Source organism: Salvia splendens, chromosome 21, assembly GCF_004379255.2.
Source record: "Salvia splendens isolate huo1 chromosome 21, SspV2, whole genome shotgun sequence".
In the NCBI taxonomy this organism is placed as follows: Eukaryota; Viridiplantae; Streptophyta; class Magnoliopsida; order Lamiales; family Lamiaceae; genus Salvia; species Salvia splendens.
The window spans coordinates 10421642-10429739 of record NC_056052.1 but is presented as its reverse complement, the minus strand read 5'-3'; the positions used below and the strand labels follow the sequence as shown (position 1 = coordinate 10429739).

At 45.2% G+C, this 8098-nt stretch overlaps 1 pseudogene; it reads right to left on the bottom strand.

Annotated features, from left to right (window-relative positions):
• Positions 1 to 2421: 2421 nt before the first annotated feature.
• Positions 2422 to 8098, bottom strand: part of LOC121784217 — a 98407-nt pseudogene continuing 92730 nt past the window's right edge.

Below are 8098 nucleotides of genomic sequence, written 5' to 3'. Positions count from 1 at the left end.
GAGTTTCCACGGCGGTGGTTTCTTGAACGGCAGTAGTGATTTCTGGAACTGCCTCCGGCTCAGCGGTGGCTTCTTGAACAGTCTCTGGTGGCGGTGCGGCGGATGTTGAAACGGCTGGTACGGATTTCCCATCACAGATGCGAACATGGCGAACGCCTCCATAGCTTTTTCTGGCCCCCCAAATTTTTGTAGTAGGTCAGCCATGAATGCCGCCGCGTTAGAATCGGCGGATCCTGAAGTGTTTCCGGTATTCTGCTTGTTATCCATGAAGAATTCTGTAGAAATTTTGACAAAAACTTGGACAGAAATTTTCTTGGATTAGGGTTAGAGAAAGAAAACCTAGAGAGAAATTTGGGGAATTCTGGATGTAGAGAGAGAGTGAGTAAGGAAAAATAAAAGGAGAACACGGTTATCAGCCGATAGGTATGGGAGAGGACGGTTTTGCAGGCAGTTGGCAGGCATGACGCTAGCGACTGTACGCCTCCCCATAAAGGTGTCCATTGAAATTCGAACCGGTGCCAACTCCCTCCAATGTTTTGCTCCTCAACTCCCTGCCCCAGTAGATACTCTCTGCAGAACTACACATAAAAAAAGAATCAAACTAGAAAAATGAAACGCCAGACCCCCCAAGTCTAGGATATGACAATATCAAAAACATTCCCAAGGAGTCTAGTATTTCGAAAATATTTTTGGAAGATTATTTTTTCTGATTTGTTTGGGTTTTCTTGATTTAAGGAAAACAATTAAATATTTACAAATTGTGTTCAAGTGTTCTCACGATTCCTAGGTCAGGTCATGGTAAAACTTCTTGGATACTAGACCTAAGAAGTCCTTAAGAACACTCTCTTCCTAGACCGATCAGGCGATATCAGGGAGTGCGCGTAGTGGCATTTCGTCCACTACACACAGCTCCGAGTTATCCCTAAATACCTTCACACGACGACCGTTGACAAGAAAATGAGTTGAGTGTGAAGCACTTCTCTGGATCTCTACTGCTCCATTTGCGCGAAGACTCACAATAATGTATGGTCCAGTCCATTTGGACTTCAGCTTACCAGACATTAACTTGAGCCGGGATTGGAACAGTTGAACTTTCTGCCCAACTTGCAGTTCCTTGGTCCGGAGATTCTTATCATGCCAAAGCTTGGTCTTTTCTTTGTACCACATCGTTGATTCGTAAGTCTCAAGCCTCAATTCTTCCAACTCCTGGAGCTGCAGTTTCCTCTCTTCCTCACAGGCTTGAGGATTCATATTAATCTCCTTGATTGCCCAGTACGCCCTATGCTCAATTCCCACCGGCAAGTGACACATCTTGCCGAATACTAACCTGTAAGGAGACATTCCAATGGGCGTTTTATATTCTGTTTTGTATGCCCATAGTGCGTCATCTAGTCTCTTACTCCAGTCCTTCCTTGACGGATTAACCGTCTTTTCCAGAATCGCTTTGATTTCCCTGTTTGATATTTCAGCTTGCCCATTTGATTGAGGATGATATGGTGTGGAAAGGCGATGGTGAACTCCGTACTTTCTCATTAGAGCTTCAATAGTCCGGTTACGGAAATGCGTCCCATTATCAGATATTATAGCTCTGGGCACTCCGTACCTGTTAAAGATGTTAGCTCTAAGAAATTTCGCTACCTCTTTGGCTTCACACGATGTGGTCGCCTTGGCCTCTATCCACTTTGAAACATAATCAACTGCCACAAGTATGTATGCGTTCCCGTATGAACACGGAAATGGACCCATGAAATCCATTCCCCAGACATCGAAGATCTCACACACAATCACTGGAACTTGTGGCATTTCGTCTCTTCTGGAGATTCCACCAGTCTGTTGACACTTCTCACAATTCTGACAGAATTCGAACGCATCGTTATGCAATGTAGGCCAGTAAAATCCACTATCTAACACCTTCCTTACGGTCTTCCTAGGTTCAAAGTGACCTCCACAAGCTAGGGTATGGCAATGATTCAGCATATCCCTCTGTTCCCACTCCGGAATACACCTCTGGATTATTTGGTCGGCTCCCATTCGCCACAAATATGGGTCATCCCAGAAATAGTACTTAGCCTCGCTCTTCAATTTCATCTTCTGGGCCCGGGAGATTACTTGGGAACTGGGCACCTCTCCAGTGACTAAGTAATTTGCCAGGTCAGCGAACCATGGCTCATCGTTTTGATGACATTTCCCTTTTCTGGCTTCCCCTGGACCTGTTAACGCCATAATCTCTTCCCAGCTGATAGGTCGAGGAAATTCTTTCACATAGTACAAATGTTCCTCGGGGAATGCATCCGGTATTGCTTCCTCGGTCTCCCCTTGAAATATCCTACTCAGATGATCGGCCACCTTATTTTCTGTCCCCTTTTTATCTCTGACTTCTCAATCGAATTCCTGCGAAAGCAACACCCAACGGATTAATCTCGGTTTGGATTCTTTCTTCGCCAACAGGTACTTTATAGCCGCGTGGTCGGTGAAGACTATCACCCTCGACCCAAGCAAGTACGGGCGAAATTTCTCAAATGAGTACACTACCGCCAGCATTTCCTTTTCAGTAGTGTCATAATTTCTCTGAGCCTGATTCAGCGTTTTTGAAGCATAAAAGATCACATAGCTTTTCCCATCGACTCTTTGACCTAGCACCGCTCCCACGGCATAGTCGCTTGCGTCACACATAATTTCAAAGGGTAGATTCCAGTCGGGCGCTCTAATAATGGGAGCAGATACTAGCCTATCCTTCAACAACTGAAAAGCCTTTTTGCACTCCTCATCAAAGACAAAATCAACATCGTTATGCAACAGGTGAGTGAGTGGCTGAACAATTTTTGCGAAATCTTTTATGAACCTCCTATAGAATCCTGCGTGCCCTAGGAATCCTCTCACCTCTTTCTGATTCGTCGGGTAAGGCAGTTTTGAGATAACATCGATTTTTGCTTGATCTACCTGTATACCTCTTTCTGATACCACAAGCCCTAGGACAATTCCTTCGGGGACCATAAAGTGGCATTTCTCGAAATTCAAAACCAAGTGCTTCTCCTGACACCTCCTCAGCACTACATCCAAACTTGCCAAACACGATTCAAATGAATTCCCGTGCACAGTGAAGTCGTCCATAAAAATCTCGATGCAATCCTCTAGGAGATCCAAGAAGATACTCACCATACACCGTTGAAAGGTGCCTGGCGCATTGCACAGGCCAAACGGCATCCTCCTGTAAGCATACATTCCGAAGGGACACGTGAAAGTTGTCTTCTCCTGGTCCTCGGGATCCACATAGATTTGAAAATACCCACTATATCCATCCAGGAAGCAGAAAAATTGCTTGCCCGCCAACCTCTCCAACATCTGGTCAATGAAAGGTAACGGGAAGTGATCCTTCTTAGTAGCCTCGTTCAGCTTCCGGTAGTCAATACACATCCTCCACCCAGTAACAAGTCGAGTGGGGACCAACTCATTTTTATCATTCTTAACCACCTGTATTCCTGACTTCTTTGGTACCATATGTACTGGACTAACCCATTCACTGTCTGGTATGGAATATATGATTCCTAGGGATAGCAACTTCAATACTTCCTTCAGCACTTCTTCCCTCATGTTCGGATTCAACTTGCGTTGCGGGTCCCTGCAGGCCTTTGCTCATTCTTCTAGACGAATGTGATGCATGCACATATCTGGACTGATTCCAACCAAGTCAGATAGTGTCCACCCAATAGCCTTCTTGTGTCTCCAGATCACATTCAGCAATTTCTCTTCTTGTCCCTCGGTCAAGCTGTTGTTAATAATTACCGGGAAATTTTCATTCTCCTCCAGATACGCATACTTGAGCCCAGGTGGAAGCGTTTTCAATTCTTCTTTGGGGACATCTTTTTCCTGGGGCAAGGGATTTTTCTCTGTCGACCCTGTTGCGATTCCCTTCTTAGCCTCAGTAGAACTGTCCATGCTCGCCACATAAGGTGCCTTCCTTGATCTAGCTAGCTTCGGGTTCGCACAGAATTCCAGAATCGCTTCAGCTAGCTCATCATCTGATAACTCACTCGTGTTCATTGCTTGATACCAACTGGCCACTTCTCTATCAATGGCATGACTCATCTCGGAATTCTCAATCTGTTCCTGCATTAATTCGGTCTCAAGATATTCCTGGACCAAGGGGTTAATAACATCTATAGCATGCAAATTTTCAACGTCAAGAGGTTTTTTCATTGCCTCATGTATGCTGAATGTATATTTCTCCCCATTATAGTAAAGGAAAATTGTTCCATCAAAAACATCAATGACAGTCTTAGCGGTACGTAGGAAAGGTCTCCCTAAAAGTACTCCGCCAGACTCTGCGGACTCATTATCACTCATCTTAATCACATGGAAATCAGCCGGGTACAAGAAGTTATGTACATTGACTCTCACATTCTCAAGTACCCCTTCAGGACAGATGCATGACCTGTCCGCCAATTGGATCACAACCTTCGTGTCTACCATGCCTACCCCCTCTAATTTCTTGTATATGGAAAGTAGTAACACATTTATGGATGCACCTAAATCGCACATAGCATGCTCGATTTTTACATCACCAATAGAGATGGGTAAGGTAAACATACCTCGATCATTGCATTTCGAAGGCATCCTCCACTTTTGAATCACTGCAGAGACGTTCTCGCCTATCAAAATTTTTCCACTGGGTCTAGCCTTCCCAGCTATAAATTCCTTGATGAACTTGCTAAACACCGGCAATTTCAATGCCTGTAAAAATGGTAGATTAATCTCCAATTTCCCGAAAATATCCATGAAGTCCACCGGTTCTTCCTTCTTCTTCTTGGCTTCCCCCCGACTTGGGAAAGGCTTCAGTCGCTTCCCTGCTCCTGTAGAGCTTTCAGCTAAGAATTCTCCAGTTTCCTCCCTCACTGCCTCGTTCTCCAACTCCGGCTCTGGATCGAGGAAAAAAACTCAGCTGACCTTGGCAAGGGTTTCTCCAAACCCCCTGTCTTAAGATCATCCTTGACCCAGGAAGTTCCTCCCTCCAAGTTCCTAGGCCTAGGAATTGTATCCTCGTCCTTGCCTTCCTTGGGGCTTGTCGCTTCATTCGTTCTTACCACTGGCCCATCATATCCTTTCCCGGATCTCAAGGTAATCTGACTTATATTCGCTCTATCCGGTGGCCTTACGGAGGCAGGAATCTTCCCTTCATTTCCCCTCATATCACTCAAAGAAGTGGCTATCTGGGATAACTGCTTAGCCAGCATATCCATTGCTGCCTTTTGCTCCTGTTGAGCTTCTTGAAGCTTGTGCACTACGTCATTGTTCGATTGCAGGTTGTTTTGCATATGCTGCAGAGAACTGACGAGATCGTGCACCATATCATCGATACTCTTTGGTGATTTCGATGACTGACTGGGGCCTGGACCTATGCTCAGAGTCGGTCCACTCACTTGACCCTGACGAGCGTTTCCTTGACCTCCTGAAGAGTTGTTGTATTGATTTCCTTGACCCTGGTAATTGTTCTGAAAATTCCTTTGGTGCGGTGGTACATAAGAGTTCCCTTGACTGTTCTGATTTCTGTTTCCCCAGCTCGAGTGGTCTCCTTGGTTGATTTCTGTTTCCCTTGAAAATTCGAACGCATCGTTATGCAATGTAGGCCAGTAAAATCCACTATCTAACACCTTCCTTGCGGTCTTCCTAGGTCCAAAGTGACCTCCACAAGCTAGGGTATGGCAATGATTCAGCACATCCCTCTGTTCCCATTCTGGTATGCATCTTCTAATCACTTGGTCAGCTCCCATTTTCCACAAATACGGGTCGTCCCAGAAATAATACTTGGCCTCGCTTTTGAGCTTCATCCTCTGGGCCCCGGAAATTTCCTGCGAACTGGGCACCTCTCCAGTGACCAAGTAGTTTGCCAAGTCTGCGAACCATGGCTCATCGTTTAGACGACATTTTCCTCTCTTAGAATCTCCTGGATCTGTTAACGCCATGATCTTTTCCCAATTGACGGGTCTAGGAAGTTCTCCTAAATAGTACAGATGTTCCTCGGGGAATGCATCTGGAATTGCTTCCTCGGTCTCCCCTTGAAAAATACGACTCAAGTGGTCAGCCACCTTGTTCTCAGTTCCTTTCTTATCCTTGACCTCCCAATCAAATTCTTGTAAAAGTAACACCCAACGGATTAATCTTGGTTTGGACTCCTTCTTCGCCAGCAGGTACTTAATAGCCGCGTGGTCTGTGAAAACGATCACCTTCGACCCCAGCAAGTACGGGCGAAACTTCTCGAATGAGTATACAACAGCCAGCATCTCCTTTTCAGTGGTGTCATAATTCTTCTGAGCTTGATTCAGTGTCTTGGATGCATAAAAAATCACGTAGCTTTTCCCATCAACTCTATGACCTAGCACCGCTCCCACGGCGTAGTCGCTTGCGTCGCACATGATCTCAAAGGGTAGATTCCAGTCGGGCGCTCTAATAATGGGAGCAGAAACTAACCTATTCTTCAACAACTGAAAAGCTTTTTTGCACTCCTCATCGAAAACAAACTCCACATCGTTATGCAATAAGTGAGTGAGTGGTTGAGCAATTCTCACAAAATCCTTTATAAACCTTCTATAAAATCCTGCATGCCCTAGGAATCCTCTCACCTCTTTCTGATTCGTCGTGTAAGGCAGTTTTGAGATAACATCGATTTTTGCTTGATCTACCAGTATGCGTCTTTCCGATACCACATGCCCTAGGACAATTCCCTCGGGGACCATAAAGTGGCATTTCTCGAAATTCAAAACCAAGTGCTTCTCCTGACACCTCCTCAGCACTACATCCAAACTTGCCAAACATGAGTCAAATGAATTCCCGTACACAGTGAAGTCATCCATAAAAATCTAGATGCAATCCTCTAGGAGATCCGAGAAGATACTCATCATACACCGCTGAAAGGTGCCTGGCGCATTGCATAGACCAAACGGCATCCGTCTATAAGCATACGTTCCAAAGGGACACGTGAAAGTTGTCTTCTCCTGGTCCTCGGGATCCACATAGATTTGAAAATACCCACTATATCCATCCAGGAAGCAGAAATATTGCTTGCCTGCCAACCTCTCCAACATCTGGTCAATGAAAGGTAACGAGAAGTGATCCTTCTTAGTAGCCTCGTTCAGCTTCCGGTAGTCAATACACATCCTCGACCCAGTAACAAGTCGAGTGGGGACCAACTCATTTTTATCATTCTTAACCACCTGTATTCCTGACTTCTTTGGTACCATATGTACTGGACTAACCCATTCACTGTCTGGTATGGAATATATGATTCCTAGTGTTAGCAGCTTCAATACTTCCTTCAGCACTTCTTCCCTCATGTTCGGATTCAACTTGCGTTGCGGGTCCCTGCAGGCTTTTGCTCCTTCTTCTAGACGAATGTGATGCATGCACATATCTGGACTGATTCCGACCAAGTCAGAGAGTGTCCACCCAATAGCCTTCTTGTGTCTCCGGATCACATTCAACAATTTCTCTTCTTGTCCCTCGGTCAAGCTGCGGTTAATAATTACCGGGAAATTTTCATTCTCCTCCAGATACGCATACTTGAGCCCAGGTGTAAGCGTTTTCAATTCTTTCTTGGGGACATCTTTTTCCTGGGGCAAGGGATTTTTCTTTGTCGACTCTGTTGCGATTCCCTTCTTAGACTCAGTAGAACTGTCCATGCTCGCCACATAAGGTGCCTTCCTTGATCTAGCTAGCTTCGGGTTCGCACAGAATTCCAGAATCGCTTCAGCTAGCTCATCATCTGATAACTCACTCGTGTTCATTGCTTGACTCCAACTAGCTACTTCTCTATCAGTGGCATGACTCATCTCGGAATTCTCGATCTGTTCCCGCAATAATTCTGTCTCAAGGTATTCCTGGACCAAGGGGTTAATAACATCTACAGCATGCAAATTTTCGACGTCAAGAGGTTTTTTCATTGCCTCATCTATGCTGAATGTATATTTCTCCCCATTATAATCAAGGCAGATGGTACCATCAAAAACATCAATGATAGTCTTGGCGGTACGCAGGAAGGGTCTCCCTAAAAGTACTCCGCCAGACTCTGCAGATTCATTATCACCCATTCTAATCACATGAAAAT